This window comes from Fukomys damarensis, unplaced genomic scaffold, assembly GCF_012274545.1.
Source record: "Fukomys damarensis isolate Sample0158 unplaced genomic scaffold, DMR_v1.0_HiC HiC_scaffold_1, whole genome shotgun sequence".
In the NCBI taxonomy this organism is placed as follows: domain Eukaryota; kingdom Metazoa; phylum Chordata; class Mammalia; order Rodentia; family Bathyergidae; genus Fukomys; species Fukomys damarensis.
The window spans coordinates 46617828-46635574 of NW_022900913.1; the positions used below are offsets into that span (position 1 = coordinate 46617828).

Below are 17747 nucleotides of genomic sequence, written 5' to 3' on the forward strand. Positions count from 1 at the left end.
ATCACTGGGATCTTGTACCTTTACATGACAGATCTTGGTTCTTATTTTCCCCATTTCCCTGCCCTTGCTTCACCCTCTTCATCCTTTCCTATTTAAAAAGAATTTGTTTCCATTTTTTCCTTTTCTCCTTTTCTCGTATTTTTTCTTTTCCCTTCTTTCCTTTCCCCTACTCTTCCCATGTCTCTTACTCCTTTAGCCCTTTTCTTCCTATTTTATATTATCAATTAAACAACTTGAATCTTATTTACACTTTTAGTTTTTCACACCAGAAAAACTATTCAGTATTTACACATCTGTCCTATTTATTTCACTTGAGTATGGCCTCAATATGCATCCATTTTCCTATAAATGATCCTAGTTTCTCATGCTTTATGGCTGAGTAGTACTCCATTTTATAGAAAAACCACATCTTCTTTATTCAGTCTCCTGTTAATGGGCAATTGGGCTGTATCCAAGTTTTAGCTACTACAAACAGTGCTGCTATAAACATGGGTGTGCATATATCACTGAGGTATGATTCTTTTAATTCTTTTGGAAAGATACCCAGCAGAGGGATGGCTGGGTCAAATGGAACCTCTAATCCTAGTTTTTTGAGGTATCTGCATAGTTTTCTATAGTAGTTGTACCAGTCTGCACTCCCACAAAGGGAGGTTACTAGTTTTAACAGCCTTGTATTTGTGAATCTTCAAAAAGCTACATTCAGAAAATAGCAACCTATTTTTTCCACAATAAAACACTCTTGATTATCCTTTCTTTCCTTCTGAATGTGGGCCCTCCCATGCATGCATCTATAGGGAGCAGTCACATGGCCTCTACCACATTTCCTGGTAGGTAAAGGAAGCCTTTCCTGCAGCCCGGCCCTTTTCATAGAAATTTATTACACATTTTTAACAGTGAAATATAAGGCCTTACTCCTGCACTTGAGTTACCTACTAAGAAATTGCAGAACTGGAAAGTTTTTTTCTCTAGCCTGTGGTCAAAAACACTGAATATTAAAGAATATCCAAGTTACTCTAAGTTCCTGGGCTACCTACTTAGATATTTACAGAGGAATTTGAATCTCAAACTCTGTTATTCTCCAAAATGGGTAAGAGAAGATAGGATTCAGTTAAGACTGATACAGAAATTGATAGTCATTATGTGATGGAGTGAACCAAGCTCTCTCCACCATCAATGCATACTGCCTTGTTGACCACAAATCCTGCAAATGATATTTAAGCCTCAAATACAGAAAATATTTCAAGGAGAGCCAGCCAGCAGAGAGTGCTGAGATGTATGAACAGAATAGGCTGTTGGTGGCTCAGAATAAAGAACCTCAAGGAAATTTTAGTGTCATTTTCCTTTAATAAGCCAGTAGTAAGCAACCCAGAGGCTTCAGCTGTGATCACGTCATGATGCTTTTATGGAACTGCTGCAGGAAAACTTGATTGGCAACTGGCATCCACTGGCTCATTGTGCTGAGTGAGCAGCTAAAGGCTCAACTTCTTAGAGATGTAAGGCTGGGGAATGTAGCAGAGGTATTTCTTGCCAGACAGAAGCTTGTGAAGACTTGTTTAGAGAAAAGTTGTTTGGCTTCTTCAGGGATCTTTGGAAAGACCATCACACTATTTCCATTTGTCCAATCAACTGGAGTGACAACCTCTTTCTTTGCTGGAGAGATATGACTAACTACTCTGAAAATCTTATCAATATTCCTGCCAATGGCAGCTGGACAGAGGATAGATGACTTTAGATTCTTATCAGGACCAAAAAACAAACACCACACAAGCTGTCACATGCATGCCTTTTAGTCTTTTTCTGCTGGGTCCAGCATGTCAAACAGGATGGCAAGGTCCAGATTCTTATTATCAGTGATAGGAAAAGATAACTTTTCTGTGGGCTCATTACTACTGTGATCACTGATATCCTTGTTTCAGGCAAGATGGTCCTTTTCAACATTGTCTTTCTATTTTTTGTTTCTGTGGGGTTTTTTTTGTTTTGTTTTTGTTTGTACCTTGTGCTTGTGAGGCAGGTGGCATCACCAATAAGCTAAATTCCCAGCCTTCAACATTGTCTTTGAAAGGGCAATCAACTTAATATTCTTCTTGACAAACCCCTGTGCTAGCTTCACAGCTGTTCCAAGCTCTGTGGTACATACTGGGGCAAAGTTCTGTGGGTAGAAGCAGATGCCCCAGTAATCTCCTGGAAAGTCATGGAAATGGATACATTTAGTGGTGGTATTGGCCTCAAAGGTGGGAGCCTCATCTATGAGAAGAAGCCCTTTGGGCACAGTGGCAGTGGTAATGTGAGGTGGGTGGATGGGCACAGGTAGAGCAGCAACCAGCTGGTTAGCTCAGGTAGAGAACCCATATATACATTTCAGTTTAAAAAACTAATTGGGAAAGAGACTTTTGAGGACAAAATATGTGCAAGTCTATCTTTTTTTGAGGTTTAGATTTCATGGAAGTGTGGTGAATATGGCTCCAGTAGAAATCAGATGTGGAGACTCCTATGATAAATTTTTTCATAAAAAGAAGCATGGCCCAGGCTTATCAATAGGACCTCATGATGAGAAGGAAACAGTGTTCCTAATTCTGAGTTTTGGCTGATACCAGCACATGAATCAACCCAGCTATTAGATTGACCAACCACTCTAATTTGCCTGGAATAGGAATTTACAGTGCTAAAGCCAGAAAATGGTAACCTGGACTGGAGTTTCTCATATTTTTATTGATTGGGGGTCAACAGTCACAGATTCTGTGCGAATCAAACAAGGAAAGTGGAATGGAATTTTCCCAGAAAACTGGGTATTGTTGCTTATCTTACCCTCTACTAGGGAGGTGTGGGACTCAGAGTAAGACATTATGCAAGAATTTGTAGTATATAACTCAATGCTGGGTGCACTGAGCTCTGAGCAACTTTACTATGGAATCCCACCTGAGTGTAGTAAAGATCTATCTTCGTTCTCACTTCACTAGGTGGTGACAGTGATAGGAATCATCAGTTCTGAAGTACATTAGTGAGATTTTGGTTGCATCAACATTTGGAATGGCAGACTTTCAGTCCCTAGTAATGAACTGGTGCAACAGGAGCAGAGTGCCAGTACACAGCACACCCCCGTGGCACTGCTAGCCTCAGGGACGCGTTGTTTTGGGTCAGTGGGCCAGGGAAGCAGGCAAGAGCCAGGGATGACCCATGGACACAGGTAGCACTTCTGGGAAGTCTTGGAAATACATAAGGAGGAAGTTTTCAAAAAACAGAAATTGGGTCCTTAGAAATATTAAGTTGGGAAAGTAATGTTACTACATTTGTATTCAGTGGCTAGTAACCTGATGGTTATGTTACATTCAGGTCATATTTATAAGTAAAAAATTAAAATAAACTGCCTGATAATAACAAACCGACTAAACACATGAAGGTTTTTATATAGTCATTCGGAATGAAGACATATATGTATATACATATATATGTCAGAAAAGGCATATCTATAATTTTAATATGTATTCAAACTGAATTGTGATGCTTTCAATATTATATTCATAAAAATAACTTTTAGGACTGAGCTAGGAAATATGTGCTTTTTTTTTTTTTTTTTTGGTACCAGGGATCAAACTCAGGGCCTTATGCTTGCTAAGCACATGCTGTGCCACTGAGTTAAATCCCCGGTCCAGAAATATATGCATTTTTGAGTCACTGGAAATAAATCATTTATCTAAATTATTATTATCTATATTCAGGAACTAGGGGAAAAGAAGCTAGAACTTTTCTCTCTCATTTTGTTGGCAGATGTTTCTTCCAGGCTTGCAATTGCCTGAATAACAGGAGTCCTGGTGAGGTAGATGAGGTACTGTAGCCTGCAGGGCACTTGGGGTGGGACAAATGGGCCTGGGGCAAATAGGCCTGGCTGAATCCCCTGACAAAGCCCAAGTTTGCCTGAGCAGAGCATGAGTCCAGGCAGGCTCTACCCAGACAGGAGCTCAGATTCTGTTATGTCAGAGCCTTGCAAAGAGTGGGCAGAAATAGGTCCTACACATGCGCACTCCACTCACTAAACAATACCAGTTAACACTGAACGCCATGAACACTTCATCATATTCCTTATACTAAAAATTTTGTGTAACATTGTGTGTGTGTGTGTGTGTGTGTGTGTGTGTGTGTGTAGTATGTATACCTCCATATCTATCTATCTATCTATTTTTTTTTTGTACTGGGGATCAAACTTGGGACCTTGCACTTGTGAGACAGGTGGCAGCACCTCTGAGCTAAATCCCCAACCCAGCATAACTCTACTTTTTTTTACCACATCTAGTGACCAAGTATTACTCCTATTTTATTTTATTTTATTTTTTACCCCTATTTTAAAGATAGAAAAATTGAGACTCTGAGGGGCTTCATGACCACCATTCTGTATGCCTGCTGATATTATGCAGTGACAGTTGTTGTTCCACTTTTGACAGCTCTTTATGTTTCTGACCCAGAGAACAAACCAAAGGAAAGGAGTCAGATAGCTCTAATAGGAAAGGGTTCATGCTAGCCAATGTATTAGAATCCTGTGGTCCTGCATACTCATGCCTGGAAATTAGTGGAAATTAGAGGGCACAAATCTTCTCTGCTTGTCAGCTACAACATGGCTTCCCTGTTGATGAGCAGAATTCGGAGAGCTCAAGAACTGCATACTTCAGAAAGCTCATCCAAACCATTTTTGTCTCGATAATGAATTGGAAATCAAGACCTTGCTGTGAATTTCTAGTTCAATCAAGTCAGAAAATTACATGAATTTAAATTTAAAAATATATATATATTTTACAATATGATTGAAGGAGTACTTGGGTCTTGAGTTTTTACCAGCTATTCCACATTTCTCCACTCCTCAAAAGAATTCATAGCAATCTATCTGATAAGATTTAATTGTAGTCAAACTGCCAAGAGAGGAACACTTGCTTAAGGTGGAGCCCCATTAGAAGATATCAAAAGTCTTGTGTTGACTTTATTCCATGGAAATAAAGAGAATTTTTATGTGAAGCTGTGCCCATGAAATTCTTTAAAATAAGATGCTGTTTGTAGAATCTGTAAATTTGGAGCACAGCAGCTACTGAAAGCAAAAATCTCCCTTCTATAACCCTCTCCCCAAAGGAATTAAGGAGGGTAAGGAGAGAGGGAAGGAAGAAGAACATAGAAAATTCAGCTAAGCATTAAGTAATAGGACTTCTCATAACTATAGATCACTTTTTTCCCTATCAAAGGTACAAATTATATAAAAAAGCATAATGCCTACTATATACAAAGGAAGGCAGTGGGGAGTAGCTATAAAACGAAAGAGAATATCATATCATAATTTAAATTCTTTAAGTGATGAGGATTTCTGAAAATATAAATTACAAAATCACGTTCCTTGAAAAGTTGAGCTTTCTGTTCAAACACAGTCTGTGTTTGATCATTTACAGAAGCAGTGCAACTCAAGGGCTGGAGTTGGCATTTTGGAAGCCATAAAGTTTTAACTCTAGGCATTTTCTTTTTTTGGTACTGGGGCTAGAACTCAGGACCTTGTGCTTGTCAGGTAGGTGTGGCACCACTGAGATACATCCCTGACCCTCCTTTTACTTTTAATTAATTTATTTTGAGATGGAGGTCTCACTGTGTTTCCCAGGCTGGACTCTGGTGAGTCTCTTGCCTTGGCCTCCTGGGGAGCAGCTGGGAATACAGATCTCTCTCTTCTCTCTCTCTCTCTCTCTCTCTCTCTCTCCTTGTGCTTGTCAGGTAGGTGTGGCACCACTGAGATACATCCCTGACCCTCCTTTTACTTTTAATTAATTTATTTTGAGATGGAGGTCTCACTGTGTTTCCCAGGCTGGACTCTGGTGAGTCTCTTGCCTTGGCCTCCTGGGGAGCAGCTGGGAATACAGATCTCTCTCTTCTCTCTCTCTCTCTCTCTCTCTCTCTCTCTCTGTATAATTATAAGTATAAAACTTAGCAACGAGCTATTCCAACCTTTCTATTTTACAAGGGAAGAAACTAGGCTCAGACTAGTTATGAGAGTTATTTGTGATCATAGAATTATTTTCTGCAAGATAAAATCAGTATGGATAATGGGAAATGATAAGTTTCTGAAATTACACAAATGGTATGAGTCCAAGCCCTATCCTTTTACTTATGACCTTGGGCACAACCATATAACAGCAGTGTCTATAATGTCATATATAAAATAAAGACAATAAAATATATAGTAGGGGTTGTGTGGACTAAATGAGAGCTAGAAGAATGCCCCATCTAGGATAGGCCTTTCATAAATGTCAATTTCTAGGGTTTTTTAAAAAGACAATGCCAAAATAAGCTAGATATGTAGGAGATTTAGGCAAATTTCTCTACTTATTTTAGGCCACAAGTGAATGAGGCAGAACTTCTATTCTTAATTGATTTCTGTAATTTTATTCATTTTCTAAAAACCCTGTATCTCTATAGGAACTTCCTGAATAATTTTTTCCTCTAATGGCAGAATCCAGGACTTTTGTACTTCGCTTTTGCTACCTGAGAAGTGCTTTTCCCTAAGGGCAAGAAGGAAGGGACCTCCTTGACTTTGGTCTGTATTATGTAAGGTGTAGTAAAAGATCCAGAGGACAGGCACCTTAAGTTTGATATGATTCAATTGTAATCATGGAAAATCGGCTGAGCACTTGGTGTGGAATCAGGAAAACTACCAGAGAAATGGAGTGATGTGAATGTGAAACATAGCCTGCTCTACAAAATGAGAGAGAAGAAAGGAAATACGCTGGTAATATCAGTTTGGGCCATAACAATATGTATTAATATACGTGTGTGTACATAAACATTCTAAGTAGAAGGAGAGTGATGCTATCAAGAACAATAAGTGGCTTCGGCATCAAAGAAACCAATCATTCCAGTACAATAGCTTTTTCTGACAGAGTTATGAATAGATGAAGGCGAAAGGCAAGAGATGTAATATATCTTATGTTGGTAAAGATTTGATATGTCCCAGAAAATTTTATTTGCAAAATTAGCTACAAGATCACAGAGAAAGGTTATTGATAAATTACAAAAAATCTGGTTGCAGACAAGTGCAGAGATGGCTGTCAGCGATGGTCTTATTTAGTGCCTTCATTATTAATTTGGAAAAGGGAGTGAATCACACTCAATGCTCATGAAAACTGCAGCTATACTAGTTCAGGTCACTAGTGGGAAAACTGATTAGACACAAGCTGACACAAATGGGTTCCAAAAAGGGGGAAATTGGATTGAACCAAGGGCAGACTGAGAAAAGTGTGACTCTCTTGATTTACCTCCTCACAGTGAGTTGAGTAAGCTCTCAATGGTAAAGTAGGTCCACACAGGCTTGGATGAAAATATGAACAATAGGAAGAAATGCTTGTGGGATTTAGTATTTTCCCAGGGGTCCATCATGTGTCATGTCTGCCCTTGGACTTCACACTCTGTGAGGAGGTATTCAGACAAGGCTCAGAGATGTGAAGGTCCTAGAACAGGCAAAGAATTTAAAATATTTTTATAATCTACCTATTCCCCAAGAAGTATAATTTAGTTACTTGACTTTTGGGAGCTTGATTCTATAATAACACAAAATTCTCACAGCTGGTGACACAAAGGAGTTCCCCAAAAAAGGGAGGAAAGCAGATAATTTGTACAAAAATAACTTCATTCAGCCTTAGTGATCAATACAGATGAGGAATGAATATTTTAGATGAAATATAGCGAGTAGCTCAAGGGAGAAACAGTGGAAGTGTTACTGGGGCTCTTTTGATGGAGGCAGTGTATGAGTTACATCAGTAGAATAGGGTATGTGATGATTTACTGTTATGTTGATGGTCTGTGGGGTTTTCAAAATCTACCAAGTGAGAGCAGATTTGTTTCTGGTGGTGATGGCAGGGACTAGGAAGGGGGAGTGGATGTAAAGCTAATTCTAGCAATTGCACTAGCCAAGACGATTTGAGAACTTTACTTCCCATCCTGGGTGCTGGCTATTTCATCTGTGAAATGAGGAAGCAAGGACCAGTTCAAGATTTACAAGTTAAAAACCCTTTAGGGTCCAGATAAATAATGCAAAGTTTCCACAGGTGATGGTGGGTCAGGTGGGAATAGAAGCTTTCTCACACCAGTAGCAAATTTGGAAAGCACTTTGCTGATCAAACAAAATTCTGCATCAGTGGGTAAAATCACTGTTTCACTTTATTAGTATTCAGGATAGAAAAGGAGGGGAAATCAGAGAGCGATGGGAGAAAAAAAAGTGATAGTGAAAACAATATCCACGGTTCAAGAGGAGTCACAGCACCCAACCTCAGTCTAGAACCAAGAGTCACAAGCATGAGAAGCACAGATCCAGTCACAGCAGAATTTCTACACTTCTGCTGTCTGATAGAAATGCAGTATGAGCCACAAATGTAAGGTTAATTTTCTAGAAGTCACATTTAGAAAGTAGGAAGAGTAGTAGAAGAATTATAAAGTAATTTAATACTATTAATATTATATTTATGCAATGAAAAATACAAAAATATTTAAAATATAATCAATATAAATATGTAAATGAGATATTTTACATTTTTTTTGTCCCAAGTCTTTGAAATCTGGTGTACCTTTCATAACTAGATTTGAACTAGACACACTTACAGTGCTGTATCTCTTCACATACTAATGCTATAGTATTGGACAGTGTATTTCTGGACTGACTAGACAAGAGGAAAGGAGGTGACCCAGAGGTTAATAGAAACAATCATGATTTGAAAGCTGGGTGTGTCAGAGAAGCACAGGAAATGTGTCATTGAAACTACTTTATTCATTTGTCAAATTTTATTTTTAAGTTTATATACTGTAAAATTCACTGTTGATGCCATACAGTTTTAAGGGTTTTGACAAATTTAGTCATGAGATGGATGATTCAAGACAAAATGATCTAGACACAAAATAGCCTCCTAACACCAAAATATCCCCTCTTGCTGCTATTTTCCAGTCAACCCTCCCACAATTTCCCACTTCTGGAGACTACTGATCTGTTTTCCAGCTATAGTCTTGCCTTTTCCAGAATGTTACATAAGGGGAATTACACAGTTTTCAGTTAGAAAATACATTTGTGATTCATTCATATCCATGTATATATCACAGTTTATGTTATCTTTTCAAGTTTTATTTGTACATGTTTGCAGTACATGATAATTACATTTCTTACAGGGATTTGGGACATACACATATGACACATCTTAATTCTTTTTCATCTCCTTAACCTCCCCACTCCCTCAATCTCTTGGTCTCCTTCCTTTTTGCAAAAGATCTATCTCCCTATTTTCTATTATTTTTCATTTTGCTCTTTGTTTACTCCATTATGTATAAATACCACATTTTCTTTATCTATTCATTGACTGCCTGATATTTGAAAAAAAGGGCTGAAAACATACATGGAGTATGAATAAATGGAGTTCTGAAACTGGCTATCCACATGCAGAAGACTGAAGCTAGACCCACATCTCTCACCATGTACCTGAACTTAAATCAAAATGGATCAAAGATCAGAATGTTAAAACAGAAGCAATCTGCTGTAAGACAAAATAGAGAAAACTCCTACAGATATAGAGGCAGGCAAAGATTTTCTCAACAGACCCTGCAATTGCACAAGAAATAACATCAAGAATCAACGTTATCATTATTTTTGATTGGTATTCATTGTATGGCTATACCATAGCTTATACATGGAGATGTGAATTGTTTTCCATTTTCTTAAAAAGTTCATTTACTAATTTATTCACTTACTGATCATGCTCATCTATGAATTTTTGGTATAACAGAAGGGCACAAAAATCTTGTTTTTATTAATCTATAAAGTCACAGTTAACTTTTGTTTGTATATGGATATTCAGCACCATTTACTAAGAAGACTCTCCTTTTCACTTGAATTGCCACCTCTGTGTGAGTCCTCTTCTGGCATCTTTGCTCTGTTCCATTGATCTATGTGCCCATCCTCTCGCCAACCTCATTGTCTGCACTGCTACAGTTGTGCAGGAAGCCATGAAGTCAAGTAGATTGAGTTCTATAACTTTGTCCTTCTTTTTCAAAATTGTTTTGGGAATGCTGATTTACTATATAGATACAAACAGCTTATTAACATCCATAGATCCTGCTAGAGTTCTTTAAATCTCTAGCTAAATTAGGGGGAGTATTGCCATGTTAACAATATTTAGTCAATCTATAAGCATAATGTATCTATCCATTTCTTTAGGTCTTCTTTGATTTTTTTTAATCAGTGTTTTTCAGTTTGAAAATACAGATCCTATACCTGGTACTATTGTAAATATTATTTTTAAATATCAAGCTAATTTTTCATTTTCTATATATAAAAAATACAAGTAATTTTTATATACTGTATTGTGCATGTATCTTGCAGTCTTGCAGAACTGACATTAATTCTAGGACCTCTTTTTAGATTCTTTGGGCTTTTATATGTGCTATTTATCTTGCTTGGTGTGTTCTTAGAACTTCTTAAATATATGATTTTATACTTGTTTATTTTGGAAATTTGTTATTGCTATGGCTACTCACAGTACACTGCAGGCTTCAAATTCTTCCAGTAGTAACGTGCTTAGGATGGAGACTGGATCAGCATAGCTTTTCTCATTGTCTGCTTTTCACCTGTATCCCCCTTTTGGCTTTATTTCTGAGAGGGTCCTTTTTGACACCCTTGTAATTCTCCTTGCAGAATTCCCCTGTTCCTTGACACAGCCTAGAGAAGGTGAAGGGCTGTTTGCCATTGTTCAGATAGTGCTGCAGAGGTAAGTAGGCACTGTGTCCCTGAGTCCTAAGAATTTTGACTTCTTTCTCAACTCTCCCACCCCTTCTTCGAGGTTAAAAGTTTATTTTTAGTATATTCTTCTCCAGCTACACTGGGTTTTTACCATTGCCTGAGGGTAAGAGCGCTTGCTGTCTGTCTTCCCAAATTATAAAACTTTTGTTCCATATGGGAGGTACAGGAAAGAAATCATATAGAAAAGGACCCCTTTCTGTATCCCTGTTTTTCAGATCCTGCACCATTATCCTTCAAGAGATGCTTTTTCAAGACTCTCATCATAGTTTTGTGTGTATGACTATGTGGTGAGGTTAGTGGGAAAGAACAAACAAGTGGGTGAAAAGTCCCCAAGGGCCCCACGGGTTATATTCTACAATATTCACTGCCCTCAGTCCTGAGTCTATCACTTTGCTAACAATTTAGCTAAGTCCTTCTTATTAGGGTCCAGCTGACTTTGTCCAAGGTAAGAAAATGTTACTTCACCTCTTGTTGCCTTTATACATCTGCCGTTCTTTATCCCTCTGACAGGATAAATAAAATTTCTGGATTTGCTATTTGTCTGGGAAGTGTCTGTGTGTCTCTGTGTGTGTGCTGTGTGTTTTTCTTTTATCTTAATGATAACAGTGATGATCTCTCCAGTTTTATGTACCTTCAAATGGATCAGGAAATCTCCCTAGGGGTTTTTTCTTTTTTTGGTATTGGGGATCAAACTCAGGTGCTTGCTCTTGCGAGGCAGGCACCATAACCACTGGGCTAAATCCCCAGCCCTTTATATGCTTTTGACAAAACTGTTGCCATAAATATGATCTGTGTTTGAGGCTGGATCTCATGCTGCTTTCCATGTCCCTATCTTTCTTTTGGCAAAATTTCCAGAGATTTGGGATTAAAAGTCCTGATGGAGAAGAAAAATATACTTCCCTTGAATGCAAAATGATTTCATCTTATATGTTGATTTGCATCTTTGCCATTCACTATAGAGTCCATTTTGGAAATTTTTCTATTATTCTCTTTATCAAGTCAATAAAACCTCAGAAATTCTCTTATGTTGAGAAGGAAATGAATTACATCATTACAGTTTACCCTTAATAACACTTCACAGAAGCTTTTCTAAACCACATTTCCCATTTCAAAAGTATAAAGCCAACAGGCTATTCTGTTGTTTCACAAAAGAAATCATTCAATCAGTTGTATGTCAGATGAAAGGGACACTTTGAATCGTGGCATCATTCTGAGCATATGAAAACAAAGTCTGTACCTGTCATAACTATGAGATGAGGCACGAATATTCTATACATTTCTGATTAATCAAAATCCACGCAAAAATATCAGTCAGATCAGAGGAGTCAGAATTGATTAAACTACATTTAGCTTATCTGTAGTGTTACAGTATCACACAGATTAGAATAGAAGCCACCGTGGTAGTGTGGGAACAAAAGACTTGTCAACCTGACACTATTTTAAACACAGAAACAAATGGAATCTTATAAACCAATTCTGATTAACTAAACCTGACTCTACCTTGAGAAATATAATGGTATTTTTATGATTTTAATATGGTTATCAGTACAGTCCTTCTATTTTGAGCTATCTAGACACATAATCTTCAGGTAGTGGGAAATAACATCTTCAATTTGACAACAACATGGCCTGCAGTATGCCAGCCACATGCAGGAAACCACAGGGCAAACTCCTTTCTGGGGTGATTAAAAGCTCACTTAAAAAGACCTCTTTGCCTGTGGAACTTTTCTGGGCAAAGGATAGAAGGTTTCTTTGTCTTCAAAGATCCTCAAAGGATATACAAAAAAGAAGCATGTGCAAACTAGGGAATCAGATACGTAAGGTAAGGATTATATTAACATTTTATATTCAAATGATACCTAGGATCTCAGGACCTTTCTCCACAGCTCCTTCATCCTTCAGTAAAATCCATTCGGTCAGAACGGGGAAGAACATCTCCCAGCCTGACTCCTTCCATTGCTATTTTGCTGAGGAGTCTAAAGACTTTAAAATAACTGGGTGGTCCTTCCTGGTGACTAAGGGTGCAGAAATAGGGCCTCCTGCAGAGAATGTTTCCCCGTTCTCACGTAGCAGACAGTGTGGCTGTGTGCCCTCAATGAGCCCAGAACGTATTGTGGAAGTGGCTGCTCTGCCATGCCTTTTACTGCCTGTTACCCACCTGAGAATTAAACCTCATGCACTCTGAGAAACAGGAAGGAGAGCTGAAAAGACGTAACCATGCTCCTGCTTTTCTTTGTTTTCTCACTCCCCTGAAATCCAGTCCCATTTGGTTCCTACAGGCCATTCCTGGGGGACTTGGCAACCTCCCTTCCTGGAATGATGCATATCAGCATTTTGGATAGAGGCACCTGCGAAATCCTCCCACCTCAGTTAGCAGAAGGTGAGGCAGTGAGCTGTTTAGGCAAGGCTGTGTGTTTGTATGTTTTCAAGTTCCACTTCTGCCAAAAGCTATTAATGCTTTCAATAAAGACAATTCTCTCTTTTGGTTTTTAAGAAGATAATAGCTTTGAGGGCAACACAAATTTTAAAATCCACAATTTGCTCCATTCAAAACCAATTAGCAATCAAGGCCACACATGGGCTGTTTCCAAGCTTCCATAACATCAATATCATGATAGCATCTCATAACTACTCACTGGAAGATTCTCACTTGACATCCCTCTTCTGCTTCTAGTTAAACCAACCCCTCCCCCTTCTCAATTTACTTTTCTTAACATTCGCAAGCATTATTCATTGGCAAACCATGAGAAGAAGCATGCGGCTTAGAGCATTTATAAAGTCAGGGCCAATGCTTCTCATTCAAATCTTGTGGCTCCCTTATGTATTTGAATTGGCAGTGAAATTCCTTTTCAATAAATATATTTGTAGAAAAAAACAGCTAAGACATTTTAGAGTCAAACTTGCCTCAACTTCTCTAGATAAGATATCTGTTTTGAAAAGAGTTTATCAACGCTTCATTTACACTGTAATCTATGTACCCACAACCATGGTATCCTAAGCAGATTTGTGATGGAAGCACTTGCAAAGAACAGAAGAAATATTTTTAACAGAATGAAAATTTTCCTCAAATTAATGTCAGACATCAAATGACATCTCTGAATAGCTCAGAAAACACTAACCAGTTAGAAGACTTCAGATTTCCAATTCATCATGTAAGGACTTTTGAAGACACTGCTCCAGTACTATGTAGGACCTTTTAGAGTTTTCAGTGATACAAACAGTCCACTGCAGCACTCCAGCAGCCCTACCCCAACTAAATGCTGTGCAGGACAGAGACTGATACATGATTGTAATGTTCCCAGTCCAGAAGTGCAGGTTCACTAAAAGACTGAGACCTACTCACAGAATGCAGAATGCTTCCTCTCTTCCATCCCTTACTGTCAAATTACTTAAAGTCTTTTTACAGTGATTTTTATCAAGGCCATCATGTCTGGTTATTAAGAAAAAAGTCCCAACTCATATGAAAAGAAAATACACACACACACACACACACACACACACACACACACACACTTGGAGAAAGGACAATCATCAGGATCAGACCGAGATGTGGCAGGGATGCTGGAATTATCAGATCAGGAATTTAAAAATAACAATGATTAATATGCTAAGGGTTCCAATGTATAAAATAGGCACTCTGCAAGCAGAGATAAAAACTCAAAGAATGGGAAAAGAAAACACTAATGATCAAAAATAACATGACAGAAATGAAGAATGTTTTTGATGGGCTTATTAGTAGAATAGATGTGACTGAAGAAAGAATCTCTGAATGTGAGGATATCTCCAAAACAGAAAGGAAAGAAAAAGAAAACTGAAGAAAAACAACAGAATAATCAACAATTTGGGGATCACGCTAAATGTAAAATACTATAATGGTAATACTAGAAGAAGAAAGGAAAAAACCAGAAGAAATATTTCCTAAAATAATAACTGTAAATTTACACAAAATTAGTGTCAGACAGCTCCAGAAAGCTCAGAGACCACTAAATAGGATAAATGCCAGAAAAAACAATACCTGGGCAAGTCCTTTTCAAACTACAGAAAATATAATTTAAAGGAAAAAACCAAAAGAACATTTACAAAGAGAAAAAACAAAAATTTCATCTGACTTCTCCTCAGAAACCATGCAAACCAAAAGAGAGTAGGGAGAAATGCTTAAAATTCTGACAGAAATATACTTTCCCAACCTATAATTCTGTACACACCCTGTTAAGTTGTTGTCTTGTCACCAATTCAGACTGCGAGGTTCCTTGAGATTCAGGCAGCCTGAGAAAGAGACATAGAGCAATAGACTGTGTTACACATCCTTTATTCAGCTGCTTAGCTGTAGTCCCTTTGTTTAGCTGCTGTGGCAGACCCCAGCCACAGGACTCACAGTAGTCCTTAGACATCTAGCAAGCCCATTCAGGACTTCTTGGCTGCTTAGTCTCCCTCCAGCTCTTACAGCAGTCTACATTTCTACCAAAATACACAACAGTGGCTATTTGCCAGGAGTAACCTTGGTTGTATTACTTATTTACACCAGCCAGCATCAACCTTGGCTACAGAAGTTATTTACACTGGGGTACAGGGAGTGCACCTGTGGTGGAGCTTTGTTGACACAGAACCCAATGCCTCTCAGATCCCCTTCCCTTCATTGCCTGAACCAAAGAACTACCATCTTGTGCTTTCATTTTCCTCTACAATTGTCCAACAAAAACAAAGAAAATGCTTTCTCAGAGAAACACAAATTGAGCGAATATACGGCCATTAGATAAGTCTTGAAAGAAATGTTGAGAGGAGTTCTTCAGATAGAATGAAAATTATATAGGTCAGAAACTCAGATATATATATATATATATTTCAGAAAGGAAAATTATTAGAGTAGAAATGTGAATATAAAATAAAATATTTTATTTTCTTACTCTTATCTAACCAATAGAAGCTTTACAAAATAATAACAATGTATAGGATTATGAGTGCTTTTGTGGATATGTACATATGTATGCTTATATATAAGTAAAATGAATGACAGAAATGATACAGGAGTTGGTAGGGAATAAGAGTTGTTTTGACATTATCTGCAAAGTGGTATATGGTTACCAAAAGCTAATTTGGACTCATTATAAATGTATATTGCAAACTCTGGAGTGTCCACAAAAAAGAAAAACAAAAAATAAAAGGAAAGTATAAATGAAATGCTAAAGAGAGAAAAATGTAACAATATAAAATGTCCAACCAGAATAATAAAAATGTGAAAGATAAAACTATGTACAAAGAAAGAAAATAATAACAAATATGGCAGCTATTAATCTCACTATATAAAAAATAATTTTGAGCATGGCAAATACATACCATTTAAAAGAGAGATCTTTTCAGAATGAATAAAAATACAAGGTCCACTTATCTGTTGTCCAGAAGAAGCACACTTCAAATATAAAGACATATACAGAATAAAAGAAATGAATAGGGACTCAGAGCCACCTCTGTTGCACGGCCAGCCCAAACTACGGGCCTCCTCTGGAGCCAAGCTATTTCCAGCAGGCACCACTGATTGGCTCTGACACAGTGCCAGGAGGGTAGCCACGTGGGTGCCACTGAGCATGCCTCCCCCAACCCCGGCTATTAGATCTCCTGATTGAGCCAGTCCTTGGACACACTCTGCAGACGCATGGCGGGCTATAAAGGGTGGTGATTGATCCTATTATGTTCCTGATTGTATTGATAGGGATAAAGGATAGGGATTGATTTGATGAGTTGTTTTCTCAATTATGAAAATGAGAATGTCTATAAGTCATTAGAGAATCAAAGACTGGGATGCAATGATAACAGGAAGATTTAATGACCCAGAGATTGAATCAAGGGCAACTCAACAGCAAAAATAAAGATGAGAAAACACTTCAGCAAGCCACAAAAACAGACATCTAGTCCACCAATGGCAAACAGTAGAGCAAAGGAGGATGAAAAATCAGATAGTGAACCTCCAGGACACTCAGAACTCACAGCACAGGAAGTTAAAAAACTGATCAATCAAGCTCTAGAAAAATTCAAAACAGAAATTATTTCCCAGATAAACATAGAGATGGTGAGCAAAATGAAAGACATGATTCAAGACTCCAGAACAGAAACTGACAAAAAATTGATGAGCTTAGGAACATAATAGAAGCCATGAAGGCCCAGCACAAGAATGAAATGGAAACAATGAACACCCAACATAGGAAAGAAATGGAATCCATTAAACAGATTCAAACGGATATGCAGGAGATTAAAAACTCTATTGAAAGTGTATGCAACAAAATAAAAGATTGCAAAGATAGAATCTCAGATATAGAAGATAGGATAGCAGACAGTGACCATGAAAAGAGACGTCTCTTAAAAACAGTAAGGGAGCATGAGAAATTGATCCAACAACTCCTAGATGATACAAAGAATAACATAAGACTGATAGGTATCCATGAAATACCAGGAGAAAATGCAAATGACTTTAAAAAGCTGTTCAAAGAATTAATGACAGAAAACTGCCCAGAGAAGAATTAGACATACAGATAAGCAAGGCATATAGGACACCAACAAGCCATGACAAAAAAAAAAATATATATACACCTAGACATATAATAATCAAGATCCCAGAAACCCAACAGAAGAACAAAATACTACAATCAGTAAGAGAAAACAAACAAATCACAAGCAAAGGAAAGCTCATCAGAATCACAGCAGACTTTTCAACACAAACCCTCAGGTCAAGGAGAGAGAGCCTGGAGTGAGGTATTTCAAGTCCTAAAAGAAAACAACTTACAACCAAGGCTGATGTATTCTGCAAAACTCTCTTTCAAAATGAACGGAGAAATAAGATACTTCCATGACAAAGAACACTTGAGAAACTTCATGAATGATAAACCAGCACTACAAGGAATTTTAAACAATATCCTAGAAAAAAGACAATGATGATCACAACACCAGGAGGCCCAACAGA

General features: G+C 37.8%; 1 pseudogene; it reads right to left on the bottom strand.

Moving 5' to 3' along the window:
• Nucleotides 1-1469: 1469 nt before the first annotated feature.
• Nucleotides 1470-2842, bottom strand: LOC104871436 (annotated as a pseudogene).
• Nucleotides 2843-17747: the final 14905 nt, after the last annotated feature.